We start from the raw sequence: 15,569 nt of genomic DNA, 5'->3' as shown, positions 1-15,569 counted from the left end.
AACCTTGGATTGTGAGTAATTTGTTCTGCGAGTGTTCTACAAGACGAGCAAACATTTCTAATAAATTTTAACTTGATAGACGGGCGGTGTCTTGCAATACAAGTAGTACATGACGCTGAACGTCACATGATCACAGCTGAGCTAGTAGAGCTGACCACCAACAAACTGATGGATCTGCATTGCGAGCAACAGCAAGAGGTTATGGAGGAGCTCTTGTCTGCAGAGGAGGAGAAAAAGGCGGAGGAATGAATCCCTCACTTCAAATGAGATTAAGGAGATGTGTAAAATGCAGGAAACAGTGCACAATTTTGTAGAAAACACCACCCAAACAAGGCTGTAGCAGTGCGAGCAATGAACCTGTTTAATGACAATGCAATGTCACATTTCCACGAAATCCTCAAAAGAAGCCAAAAGCAAGTGTCATTGGATAGGTTTCTTGTTAAAGGTGCATGAAAAGAAAAAGATCCCATTGAGCCAATAGATAGCAGTGATTTTGTTAGTGATAGTGAAAATCATCCTACACAATAACCTTCCTCTCTCTTGTCTCCCTCACACCAGCCACGAAGGTTTTAAAAGGTAAGTGCAGGTTGATATGTTTATTTTTCTTTATATTTTGTATTTTCTTTATTATTTTGTATTATATTACTGTGTTGTAATCATTTTTATGTGAATATTTTTGGGTTGTAGAATAAATTATCTGAGTTTCCATTATTTCTTATGGGGAAATTTGCTTTGATATACAAGTGCTTTGGGTTACAAGCATGTTTCTGGAACGAATTATGCTCGCAAACCAAGGTTTTATTGTAGTTTACAGTGCACATGCATGAGTGTGCATATATTTTAAATTAATCAAAAATTGGTTTGCAGCATGATAGTGTCGTAAGTGTTAGATTTCTCCCAATTTCCAACTTACATATTATTAAGTAGTTGGGGTACTACTGCTGGTGTTACTCAGGATATGATTCCCACATGGAACATGCCTGGGATATGAGAAAAGGCATTAGTATTCTGATATCAATATGTACTTGGATATGAAGCTTTCAATCACTTGATATGCTAAGACTTTCAAAGAGTCATGTACTAAAAGTATGAGAAGTTCATTCTGGCTGCATTGTGTTAAATAAACCCTGTCAGATATTGTGGATGAAGGCATAAACCGTACAACAATGTGTCTAGTAGCTATAAAAATGATAAGAAGATTCTACCAGCTCAGAGATTGGCAAATAATTTTAACAAGGATTATATATCCTCAAACCATTGACAAACTATTTGATCATATCTTCCTTTGATCAATAATTTATAAATACTAAAAACCCAATGTAGTAGCTATAAAATTTCTTTGGAATAAAAGAGAACATATTTGGAAGACTCAGAGAAAATATAACACCTGTAAAATATTTTACCAGAAAATAAATTAATGGTTAAGAAAATTATTTTGCATCCTCAATGGGGAAAAAATATGACGTGGCTCATACAACACAGAAATCCAGTTTGATAAAGAAAAAATAAGATGAATAAAAAGGCAAGAATATGAGATGAATAGAAAAGGGTGAGAAAAAGAAGACTGTGAAAAAAATCAAATGATATAGCAATGTTAAAACTTTATTTGAAGGTTTAAAAATAATAAATATAATAAGAAATGCAAAGGAGAAATTCAAGTTTTGTACTGCATTTATAGAAAATGGGCAAAAAATGTAATATTGTGGGTTGTAATAATTTAGATAACAGGGAATAAAGAGTCAAAAAATTATTAATGTATAAATACAGCTGATTCACTTTGTTGTACAGCAAAAACTGGCACAACAGTGTAAAGCAATTATATTCCAATAAAGAACTTACAAAAAATCAAACCAGATCAACTTCAATAGCAGCAAATACCAAAGATCTAAATGAAGTAATTCATGAGGTGAAAAACTTTACAGTGTACAGAAATAAAGACATCCTATTTCAAAAAGCTTTTCTTCGATACTTTCTTCCAGAAATTTTACAGTTTTAGGCCTTACATTTAGGTCTTTAATCCGTGTTCAGTTGATTTTTTGTGTATGTTGTATACTAGGGGTCCAGTTTCATTCTTTTGCATGTGAATATTCGGTTTTCCCACATTCTCCAGTGAAGACATACAAATGACCAACAGGTATAGGAATGCAAATCAAAATCGCAATGAGATATCACCTCACACCTGTTAGGATGGCAATTATCAAAAAACCAAAAGATAAGTATGGCAGCATGTGGAGAGACTGGAACAATTGTACACTGTTGATGGGAATGTGAAATGGTGCACCACTATGGATAACACTATGGAAGCTGCTAGAAAAATTAAAAATAGAACCACCATATAATCCAGCTACCTTACTCCTGTATCTATATCCAAAAGAATTAAAATATGAATCTCTAAGAGGTATCTGTTCTCTCCTGTGCACTGTAGCATTATTCACAGTAGCCAATATATGGAAACAGTCCAGATATCTATCAACAGATGAATGGATAAAGAAAATGTGATGTATACATGCAATGGAATATTATTCAACCTTAAAAAAAAAAGAAGGAAATTCTACCATTTGCAACCATATGGATGGTCTTCAAAGACATTATGCTAAGCAAAATAAGTCAATCACAGAAGGACAATTACTGCACGATTCCATCCATATGAGAAATCTAAAAGTGTTAAACTTATCAAAGAATAGAATGATGGTGGCCAGAGGCTGGGATGAGGGGAAAATGGGGAGTTGGTGTTCAGAATGTATAAAATTAGAGTTATACAAGATGAATAAGTTCTAGATATCTGCTGCAAAACATAGCTCCTATAGTTAACAACACAGTGCTGTACATCTAAAAATTTGTTAAGGGGATAGATCTCATATTAAGTGTTTTTAACATACATACATACACACACACATACACACACAAAGGGACACAAGAAAACTTTTGGAGGTGATTGATATGTTTATTACCTTGATTGTGATGATGGTATCTTGGATGTGTATATATGTCCAAACTGTATAATATATGTGGAGTTTATTGTACATTAATTATACCTCAATAAAACCAAAGAAGTAAAAAATAAAGGCAACTATAACCTATAGCAAATGCCATACTTAATGATGAAGTGTTGAATATGTTCCCTTTGCTTTAGTGAAAAGATAAGAATGCTCACCTCTAATACTTTTATTTAATATTTTATCAAAAAGCCTAATGAATTCAGTAAGCCTCCCCAAAAAAGAAATAATAATGTTTATGTGTGGGAAAATAATTATTAATCACAAAAATATAGTATTATATTACATAATGTACATTTTACAGAGTGAAGAATATACTGATAAATTATTAGAATAAGAGACTTTTCAGCATGTTGCTGGTTATAAAGCAAACATGACAGTTATTTTTTCTGTTTCATGCCCAATTCCTATGCTTCTCTGCCTTCCTCTTTCTAGAAAGGAATAGCATTTCCCAGATTTCCTTGTTTTCCGATTCCAAATAGCCTTAGTCTAGGCAGGTACAGAAGAAGACTGCAAGGCAGAAGGAAGGAAAAGTAGGATATCCCCACTCACCTGTTTTAAGCTGCATCAGCAAAAGCAGTTACATCCCTTAACTCCCCCCGTGCCCCTCGCCCCATTGGTCCATCAACTGCTGAACAACCCTAAGCTCCATAATCACAGGTCTTGATAGACAGACCCATTACAATTCCCGCTTTGTGTGGTGGACCTGCTCTTGAGCTCATTTTTTCCTTATCTTTACAGTCATAGAGGTGTTAGGGAATTCCTGCTACTTCTTGTTTTTGATCCCCTTATTTCTGGGTCATTTCTATGTTTTTCCATTATACATGTAACTAGTTTCTTATATTAAATTACCTCTGTTTGAAATACATGTAATGGTTTCCATTTTCTGCCCAGATTCTGACTGATATAGTTTCTAGTACCAAAACTCTTAATATGAGATTATGAGATGGAAGCATTCAATTTTTTGAGTTTAAAAACTTTGATGATATATTTTCTAGTGAAAATTGGGTACTGGTAACATGTGGTTTTATGCAATTATGATCTATAAAGTGATGGTTGCCTGAAAGGCTTTAGGAGGCCAAGCAGCTGTTCTACTTGACAGTGGAGACATAATAACGACTACAAAGTCTGAGAGTTGGGATAAAAGTGCTGGAGTTTACAGGAAAAGCACTGGATTTGTAATGCTTAGATTAAGGCAGTGTCAGCTGAAACCCCAGACCTTCTACATAACCTTAAATTAATCACTTTTTTTTCCTGTTCAAGGTTCAGCAACTGTTTTTTTGTAAAGGGTCAGATAGTAAATATTTCAGGACTTGGGGGATAGTCTATGTTACATAATCTTTTTTTTTCTTCTTTTATTTTAACCCTTTAATCCATTCTTAGCATTGGCTATGGGCTATAGTTTTCAGTTTTCAGATTCCTGTTTTAGTAACCTCAGAGAATATGTAGTTTAGGACTATATAAAAAATAAATATGCCTATTTCACAATCAAAACCGATTGGAAACACAACCTCCACAAATCATTTTTGGTTTAATTTAGGACATTATTTGGAATGAGTAAGGCTCTGAAGTTTTTTGTTGGATTGTTTTAGATAAGCGCTGATGAAACATGAACCTCTGAATATTTCTAAGCTCCCTTTGCTGGCAGAAATAGCCTCTCTTCTCCTGTCTAAATAGATTAGTCCTTCCATTCTTAAAGTTCCTGTGATGGCATTACGTGAGGGGGTTGCTTCACAAGGGGCATCCTATTCTCTTCGTAATTCACGCAAATGCCCTTCTTAATTCTCAAGCCCATGGGTAGTTAAATACCAATATGCTCGAGGAGGAAAACTACAAGAATCAGCTCTATAAACAGATAGCTTATAAATCAAAGAATTGCAATATATCACTAACTTATATCAGCTGGAACCTAGGGAGTATGTCTAGGATTGGCTTTTAAGAATGTCACCCCAGAGAATAAATTTATTAATATGGGTGTCTTTAATCAAGATTCTTGATTTAATGTTACTATGAGCAGCTGGAAGTGACTCTAACAGGTTATTAGTTTGATTGACTGAATCACAGTTTTAATGGTGACTTTCATTCAATAAAATTTCAATGACAGAATTTCCCTGGCATAATTTGTAGGACGCAACCAAGACAAAGAGATGGGAGTAGTGGATTGAAGATATTATGTAGAAATAGAACACCGTTTCCTTGACTATAACCACCAGGAGGACCCAGTGGATATTCCACTCCCTAAAATGTTAAAAAAAAATTAAATAATAGAAAGAGCAACAGCAGCCATAAAATCTCCATGATGGCTGTCCTTTAGGCCAGCAATGATGGTGAGAGATGCTGCCATTACAGGGAGCTTCCTAAATTGAAATGAGATGATGGAATTCTGGAACAAGGGAGTCCAGGTAAGAGTAATCCAGGTAAGAACAGGTAGTCATTAGAGACAGTGCGGGCACCAACACTGTGATAGGCCTCATGGATAAGATGGAGATGGGAGTATTTTGACATAAAGGAATCTCTGAGAGTGGTTTATGGTTTGTGGGGAGCCAAGGAATGAAACAGATGGTCAGCTTACTAAAGTGCTACTTCGTCTACAGGAGTCTTTGGTTTTATTGCCCCTTGCATTATTGAGCTTCCCAGGTAGCGTTTTTTACAAATTGAAGTTTTCTGGAAACACTGCATGGAGAAATTCTATCAGCACCATTTTTTCCAGCAGCATTTGTTCACCTCATGTCTCTGTATCACATTTATGTAATTCTCACAATATTTCAAACTTTTCATTATTATTATTATATTTGTTATGGTGATCAGTGATCTTTAATGTGACCACCATATTGTGATTGCTTTGGGGAACCATGAACTATACCCTTATAAAATGTTGGTGAACTTAATTGATAAATCTTGTGTGTATTCTGACTGCTCCACCAATCAGCCATTCCCACACCACCCCCATCTCTCTCCCTCTCCTCAAGCCTCTCTATTCCCTGAGACACAGGAATATTGAAATTAGACCAATTAATGGCCTGTAAGTGTTCAAATGAAAGGAAGCGTTATACAGCTCTCGCTTTATGTCAAAAGCTGGAAAAAAATAACCTCAGTGAGAAGGGCATGTCCAAAGCTGAGATAGGGCAAAAGCTAGACTTCCTGTGCCAAAGAGCCAAGTGAATACAAAGGAAACATTCTCAAAAGAAATGAAAAGTGCTACTGCATTAAACATATAATGATAAGAAAGTGAAAGAGCCTTATATTGCCAATATGAAGAAAGTTTTAGTGGTCTGGATAGAAGATCAAACAAGCTACAATTTTCCCTTCAGCCAAAGCCTAATCCAGAGCAAGGTCCTAACTCTCTTCAATTCTATGAAAGCTGAGAGAGGTGAAGAAGCTGCAGAGAAAAGTCTGAACCTAGCTGAGGTTGGTTCATGAGGTTTAAGGAAAGAAGCTGTCTCCATAACATTGAAGTGCAAGGTGAAGCAGCAAGTGCTGGTGCAGAAGCTGCAGCAGGTTATCTGGAAGATACAGCTGAGATAATTAATGAAGGTGCTACTCCAAACAATAGGTTTCAATGCAGGCAAAGCAACCTTCTATTGGAAGAATGTGCCATCTAAGACTTTTATAGCTAAAGAGGAGAAGTCAACGCTTGAGTTCAAAGTTTCAAAGGGCAGGCTGACTCTCTTCTTAGGGACTAATGCAGCTGGTGAGTTGAAATCAAAGCCAATGCTCATTTACCATTCCAAAAATCCCAGGGCCCTGAGGAAGTAAGATAAATCTACTTTGCCTGTGCTCAGTAAATGGAACAACAAATCTCGATGACAGTACATATGTTGACAACATGGTTAAATGAATACTTTAAGCCCACTGTTGAGACATACTGCTTAGAAAAAAAGATTCCTTACAAAATATTGCTGCTCACTGACAATGCACCTGGTCCCTCAAGAGCTCTGATAGAGATGTGCAACAAGATTAACGTTGTTTTCACACCTGCTAATACAACAACTATTCTGCAGCCGATAAATAAAGGAGTCATTTTGCTCTCAAGTTTTATTTTTCAGAAATACATCCCCCCCCCCAAAAAAAAGAGAAATACATCCCATAAGGCTATAGCTGACATAGATAGTGATTCCTCTGATGGATCTGGGCAAAGTCAATTGACAACCCTCTGGAAAGGAATCAGCATTCTAGATGCCATGAAGAATATTAGTGATTCATGGGAAGAGGTCACAATATCAACATTAACAAGAGTTTGGAAGAAGCAGATTCCAACCCTCATGGATGATTTTGGAGGAAGTAACTGCAAATGTGGTGGAAATAGCAAGAGAACAAAAATTAAAAGTGGAGCCTGAACATGTGACTGAGTTGCTGCAGTCTCATGATAAAACTTAAACAGATGAAGAATTGCTTTTTATGGGTGAGCAAAGGTAATGGTTTATTGACATGGTATCTACTTCTGGTGAAGATGCTGTGAAGATTGTTGAAGTGACAAGAAAACATTTAGAATATGACATAAATTTATTTGATAGAGCAGGGGAGGCTTTGAAAGGATTGCCTTCCATTTTGAAAGAAGTTCTGTGAGTAAAATACTATCAAAGCGCATTGTAAGTTACAGAGAAATTGTTAGTAAGAGGAAGAATCAGTTGATGTGTCAAACTTCATTGTTTCTTATTTTAATAAATTGCCACAGGCACCCCAGTCTTCAGTAACCACCACCCTGATCAGTCAGAAGCCATCAACATCGAGGCAGACCCTCCACCAGCAAAAAGATAATGACTCACTAAAAGCTCAGTTGATGATTAGTGTTTTTTAACAATAAAGTATTTTTAAATTAAGGTCTGTATATTGTCTTTTAGATATAATGTTATTGTACACTTCGTAGACTACAGTAGAGTGTTCATATAACATTTATATGCACTGGGAAACTAAAAAAAATGTGTCCCTCACTTCATCTTGGTATTCGCTTTTTGTGTTGGTCTAGATCTGTACCTGTGATATCTCCAAGGTATTCCTGTGTGTAACCAAAAATTCCCTAGGCATGGTGAGCTGTCAGCTTATTTGAACTGAAAACATAGAAAGCCATGGCTTCTCACTCAGTTAGCAGTCCTTAATAGAAGTGGAGTCTGATGTCTTTGAGGAAGTACTCTGAAGTAGGATTATAGTATTGTGGTAGGCAGAATAATGAACTCCCAAAGACATCTTTGTCCTAATCCATGAAATCTGTCACTATTTTAGATTATATGACAAAATGGAACTAAGATTGCATATGAATTAAGATTTCCAATGAGCTGACTTTTAAAAAGGGAGATTTTTCTACCTTATCCAGGTTAATTTAATGTAGTTACAAGAGTCCTTACATTGAAAGGGGGACACTGAAAAGAGATCAGAGAGTCAAAGGGAGATGTTACTAAGAAGAATGGCCAGAAAGATGAAATGTTGCTGCCTTTGAAGATAGAGGAAGGGAGCCAGTAGCCAAGGAATGTGGGCAACCTCTAGAGCTGGAAAAAGCAAGGAAATATTTTCCCTTAAAGGTGCCAGAAAGGAACATAACCCTACCTTGATTTCAGCCTAGTGAGAACTGTATCAGACTTCTCACCTATGGAAATGTAGGATAAAATATTTGTGTTGTTTTGAAGCCACTGAATGTGCAGTACTTTATTACATTAACAAGAGAATACTAATACAAATATGTAGTGCAAATATTTCTGCAAGATGTTTCTAAGGGTCTGTGAAGCTATTTACATAGTATGACTATGAACTTGGAAAGCATAGCAATCATACTTTAGGGACACTGGCTCTGAATTAGTGCTAATGTGGAGGAATAAAACAGTACTGGGGTCCATATGGAAATTAGGTCAATAATGGAACTTCAGCCTGAGTCCATCTTGTACTGGTCCTAGTTAATCAATGAACACATCCTGTGGTGTTACCACATGTTAATTCTATATTTATAGTTGAAATAGCTGGACTCAGCAAATGGAAAAAAAAAAATCCACAGCTGGCTTTCTGACTCATAGAATAAGGGCTAATATGGTAGAAAGTCCAAGTGGAAGTCCTTAAATTTACTCCTCCTTACCAAAATACTAAACCAAATGCAATACCACATTTCTGAGTGAATTATAGAGATTACTTTAACCATCAACAACTTGAAAGCTTTGGGGTGATGATTCATAGCCTATCCTTGTTTAAATTGCCTGTTTGGCCAATGCAAAAGCTGGATGTATCTATGACTGTGGGTTATTGTTAATGCCATCAAAGTGGTTCTCGTTGCAGCTTTCCTCCAGATGTGTATCTTTGCTGGAGCAAAACAACACAGTGACATGTGGCATGCAGCTATTAATCTGGCAAATAAACTTTTCTCCATTGGCAAGGCATATCTGAAGTAATTGGATTTTTACCTGGCAGGGGCATCAATACACCTTTATTGTCTTACCTCAGGGCTAAGTTATTCCTTTTGCTTTCTATCATGATAGAGTCCACAGGGACTTGAACTGTCTAATATTCCAAAGAATATTATATTGGTCCACAACACTAATGACATTATAATTGCACCTGTGGGAAGTACCAGATACTAGATGTCAAGATGCCTTATGTCAAGTATGTCAGAGGGTGGAAGATAAACTCCCTGAAAATTTAGCCTCTAGTTTATCAGTGAAATTTCCAGAGATTCAGTGGTCTGTGGTATCTATTGATATCTAGAGAAAAAGCAGGTTGCTGCTACCTGTTGTTGAAAAGTGCAACCTTTGATGGACCTCTGTACTTAGAAAGTAACATAAACCACACTTGGGTGTGGTGCTCTTACATTTTACTTAACACACAAATCAACTAATTGTGAGTGGGACCCAGAGCAAAAAAGTACTCGACAGCAGATTCAGGCTGTGCTGCAATTAGTTTTTCCATTTAAGACTTGTAACCTGGTAGAAGCAATAGCAGTCAAAGTATCTGTGGCAAATAAATATGCTCTAATGGAGCCCCTATTTGGCCCCAAGAGGAGACTCCATATAAACCTCAAAATTTTTGGATAAAAACTATTTTCTCTTGTGTAGATAACTATTCTCTTTGGAGAAGCAGTTATTTTATTTCTACTAAACTCTGCTAGAGACTGAAAGTGTGACCAAAGAAAACAAAGTGACTATTATAAATTGGCTTTTTAATAATAAATTAGGTACAGTATTAGCTGATCTGACAAGCCATGAGTTTAAGTAAATGCAATATCAGTATCATTGAGTGGAAGGGACATATACAATATCACATCTTAACAGGTAAGAAAACACATGTTGCTTGAGCAGATAGATCATATTCTCCTCTTGCCTACTCCTGTTGTATGGATGACTCTTCCTCAGGCTCCACTTATGGACTCACGTGACATTCCCTATAATCAGATGACAGAGAAGGAAAAAATCAGCCTTGTTTTTACAGATGGATCTGCATAACATTGTGGCAGTGGAACGAATGAGATACTACTGTATTATAGATGCTCTCTGAGGTGACTCTGAAGGAAATTGAAGAAAAATCCTTTCATCTTTTCATTTGTCTGTTGGTCATCTGTAAATCTTCTTTGGAAAAGTGTCTATTTAGTTCTTCTGCCCATTTTTTTATTTTTTCTTTCTCTCTTTTTTTAAATTGAGTTGTATGAGCTGTTTGCATGTTTTGGAGATTAATCCCTCATCAGTTGCATTGTTTGCAAATATTTTCTTCCATACCATAGATTGTCTTTCCATTTTGTTTATGGTTTCCTTTGCTGTGCAAAAGATTTTAAGTTTAATTAGGTCCCATTTGTTTATTTTTGTTTTTATTTCCATTACTCTAGAATACAGACCTAAAAAGATATTGCTGTGATGTATGTCAAAGATTGTTCCTATGTTTCCCTTTAGGAGTTTTGTAGTATCCAGTCTTACACTTAGGTCTCTAATCCATTTTGAGTTTATATTTGTGCATGGTGTTAGAGTTGTTCTAATTTTATTCTTTTACATGTAGCTGTCCAGTTTTCCCAGCACCATTTATTGAAGAGACTGTCTTTTCTCCATTGTATATTCTTGCCTCCTTTGTGGTAAATTAATTAACCACAGTCGCATGGGTTTATTTCTGGGCTTTCTAACCTGTTCCATTGATCTAGGTTTCTATTTTTGTGCTAATACCATACATTTTTTAACTTTTATTTTATATTGGAGTATAGTTGATTAACAATGTTGTGCTAGTTTCAGGTATACAGCAAAGTGATTGTTATACATTTTCCCATTTAAGTGGTTACATAATATTGAGCAGAGTTCCCTGTGCTATACAGCAGCACCATACTGTTTTGATGACTGTAGCTTTATAGTATAGTCTGAAGTCAGGGAGCCTGATTCCTCCAGCTCCATTTGTCTTTCTCAAGATTACTTTTTGGCTATTAAGAGTCTTTTGTGTTTCCATACAAATTTTAAAATTATGTGTTCTAATTCTGCGAAAAATACCATTGGTAATTTAATAGGGATTGTGCTGAATCTGCCTTGGGTAGTATAGTCATTTTAGAGAAATGTAAATCAAAACTACGATGAGGTATCACCTCACAATGGTCAGAATGGCCATCATCAAAAAGTCGAAAAACAATAAATGCTGGAGAGGGTGTGGAGAAAAAGGAAACCTCCTACACTGCTGGTGGGAATATAAATTGGTACAGCGACTATGGAGAACAGTACAGAGGTTCCTTAAAAACCTAAAAATAGAGCTACCATAATATCCTGCAACCCCACTCCTGGACGTATATCTGGAGAAAACCATAATTCAAAAAGATACAAGCGGAGAGAACGTTGTTGGCTCAGAGAGGACTACAACGGCAAGGGCTTATGAACAGAAGATATTCAAGATTTTAAAAGAACCACTCAAGAGGGTCTGAAACTACATTCTACATGTCTTCTGAGAATAGCTTTGCAAGGTGCAAATAAAATGGCAAATCTCCATTAAAGAATTCAGTGATAAGCAAATGCATTGGGAATGCACGGAAGGACGCAGTAATTCCCACAGAGAACAAGCTGAACACCAGCAGACGGCCTCAGACACCAGAAAGGACTGAGGGGAGCCCGACATAGCCGCTAAGTTTTTGATTTAATATTTGTTTAATCCGATACTCGGACATTAGTCTGAGGGTTGGACAGTCTTCTATAAACACCTCTATCGCTAGGACAAGCAACCCCAAAAGTTTGGACAACCATGAGGAAACAAAGAAGCACCATGCAGGCAAAGGAGCAGGAAAAAAACCCACAAGACCAAATAAATGAGAAGGAAATAGGACAAATGCCTGAAAAAGAATTTAGAGTAATGATAGTAAAAATGATACAAAATCTCGATAACAAAATAGAGAAAGTACAAGAAAAAGTTCATAAGAACTCAGAAAAACAAACAGCAATGGATAACAAAATAATTGAAATGAAAAATACTCTAGATGCTATAACCAGCAGAATGACTGAGGCAGAAGCACGAATAAGTGAGTTGGAAGATAGAATGGGGGAAATAACTGCCACAGAGCAGGAAAAAGAAAAAAGAATGAAAAGAATAGAAGACAGTCTCAGAGACCTCAGTGATAACATTAAGTGTACCAACATTCGAATTATAGGCATCCCAGAAGAAGAAGAAAACAAGAAAGGGTCTGAGAAAATATTTGAAGAGGTTATAGTGGAAAACTTCCCCAACATGGGAAAGGAAATAATTAACCAAATCCAAGAAGCACAGAGAGTCCCATACAGAATAAACCCAAGGAGAAATACACCAAGACACATATTAATCAAACTAACAACAATTAAACACAAAGAAAAAATATTAAAAGCAGCAACAGAAAAGCAACAAACAACATATAAGGGAAAACCCATCAGGATAACAGCTGACCTTTCTACAGAAACTCTGCAGGCCAGAAGGGAATGGCAGGATATACTGAAAGTCCTGAAAGAGAGAAACCTACAGCCAAGAATACTCAACCCAGCAAGAATCTCATTCAGATTTGAGGGAGAAATCAAAAGCTTTCCAGACAAGCAAAAGTGAAGAGAAGTCAGCACCACCAAACCAGCCTTACAACAAGTGCTAAAGGAACTTCTCTAAGTAGGACACACAAGAAAAGGAAAACACCTACAAATACAAACCCAAAACAATTCAGAAAATGGTCATTGGAACACACATGTCAATAATCACTTTAAATGTAAATGGATTAAATGCTCCAACCAAAAGACACAGCCTGGCTGAATGGATACAAAAACAAGACCCTTTCATTTGCTGCCTACAAGAAACCCACTTCAGACCAAGGGATACATATAGACTGAAAGTAAAGGGATGGAAAAAGATATTCCATGCAAATGGAAGCCAAAAGAAAGCTGGAGTAGCAATACTCATATCAGACAAATCAGACTTGAAAGTAAAGACAATTAAAAGAGACAAGGAAGGACACTACATAATGATCAAGGGATCCATTCAAGAAGAACATATCACAATGGTAAATATCTATGCCCCCAACATAGGAGCACCTCAATACATAAGGCAAATGCTAACAGCTATAAAAGGGGACACCGACAGGAACACAATAATAGTGGGAGATTTGAACACCCCACTTACATCAATGGACAGATCATCCAAACAGAAAATAAATAAAGACACACAAGCTTTAAATGACACATTAGACCATCTCAATTTAATTGATATTTATAGGACATTCCATTCAAAAACGACAGACTACACTTTCTTCTCAAGTGCACATGGAACATTTTCCAGGATAGATCACATCTTGGGTCACAAATCAAACCTCAGCAAATTCAAGAAAATTGAAATCATATCAAGCATCTTCTCAGACCACAATGCCATGAGACTAGATATCAATTACAGGAAAAAAACTGCAAAAAATACAAACACATGGAGGCTAAACAATTCACTCCTAAACAACCAAGGAATCACTAAAGAAATCAAAGAGGAAATCAAAAAATATCTAGAAACAAATGACAATGAAAACACAACAACCCAAAACCTATGGGACGCAGCAAAAGCAGTTCTAAGAGGGAAGTTTATAGCAATACAGTCCTACCTCAAGAAACAAGAAAAATCTCAAATAACCTAACCTTACACCTCAAACAATTAGAAAAAGAAGAACAAAGAAACCCCAAAGTGAGCAGAAGGAAAGAAATCATAAAGATGAGAGCAGAAATAAATGAAAAAGAAAGGAAGGAAGCAATAGCAAAAATAAATAAAACTAAAAGCTGGTTCTTTGAGGAGATTAACAAAATTGATAAACCATTAGCCAGACTCATCAAGAAAAAAAGGGAGAAGATGCAAATCAACAGAATTAGAAATGAAAAAGGAGAAGTAACAACGGACACCTCAGAAATACAAAACATCATGAGAGACTACTACAAGCAACTATATGCCAATCAATTCGATAACCTGGAAGAAATGGATAAATTCTTAGAAAAATACAATCTTCCAAGACTGAACCAGGAAGAAGTAGAAACCATGAACAGACCAATCACAAGTATGGAAATTGAGGCAGCGATTAAAAATCTCCCAACACACAAAAGCCCAGGGCCAGATAGGTTCATGGGCAAATTCTATCAAACATTTAGAGAAGAGCTAACACCTATCCTTCTCAAACTCTTCCAAAATATCGCAGAAGGCGGAACACTCCCAAACTCATTCCATGAGGCTACCATCACCCTGATACCAAAACCAGGCAAAGATGTCACAAAAAAAGAAAACTATAGACCAATATCACTGATGAATATAGATGCAAAAATCCTCAACAAAATACTAGCTAACAGACTCCAACAGCACATTAAAAAAATCATACACCATGATCAAGTGGAGTTTATCCCTGGGATGCAAGGATTTTTCAATATATGCAAATCAATCAACGTGATACATCATATCAACAAATTGAAGGATAAAAACCATATGATCATCTCAATAGATGCAGAAAAAGCTTTTGACAAAGTTCAACATCCATTTATGATAAAAGCTCCCCAGAAAATGGGCATAGAAGGAAATTACCTCAACATAATAAAAGCCATATATGAAAAACCAAAAGCCAACATCGTTCTCAATGGGGAAAAACTGGAAGAATTCCCTCTAAGAACAGGAACAAGACAAGGGTGTCCACTCTCACCACTGTTATTCAACATAGTTTTGGAAGTGTTAGCCACAGCAATCAGAGAAGAAAAAGAAATAAAAGGAATCCACATTGGAAAAGAAGAAGTAAAACTGTCACTCTTTGCAGATGACATGATACTATATATAGAAAACCCTAAAGACTCTACCAGAAAGCTGCTAGCACTAATTGATGAGTTTAGTAAAGTAGCAGGATACAAAATTAATGCACAGAAATCTCTTGCATTCCTATACACTAACAATGGAAGGGCAGAAAGAGAAATTAAGGAAACTCTCCCATTTACCATTGCAACCAAAAGAATAAAATACCTAGGAATAAAGCTGCCTAAGGAGGCAAAAGATCTGTATGCAGAAAACTTTAAGACATTGCTGAAAGAAATCAAAGACGACACAAACAGATGGAGGGACATACCATGTTCCTGGATTGGAAGAATCAACATCGTGAAAATGAGTGTACTACCCAAAGCAATT

This window comes from Hippopotamus amphibius, chromosome 6 (assembly GCF_030028045.1).
Source record: "Hippopotamus amphibius kiboko isolate mHipAmp2 chromosome 6, mHipAmp2.hap2, whole genome shotgun sequence".
In the NCBI taxonomy this organism is placed as follows: Eukaryota; Metazoa; Chordata; class Mammalia; order Artiodactyla; family Hippopotamidae; genus Hippopotamus; species Hippopotamus amphibius.
The sequence above is the reverse complement of the archived record's forward strand: the minus strand, read 5'-3'. Positions refer to the sequence as shown.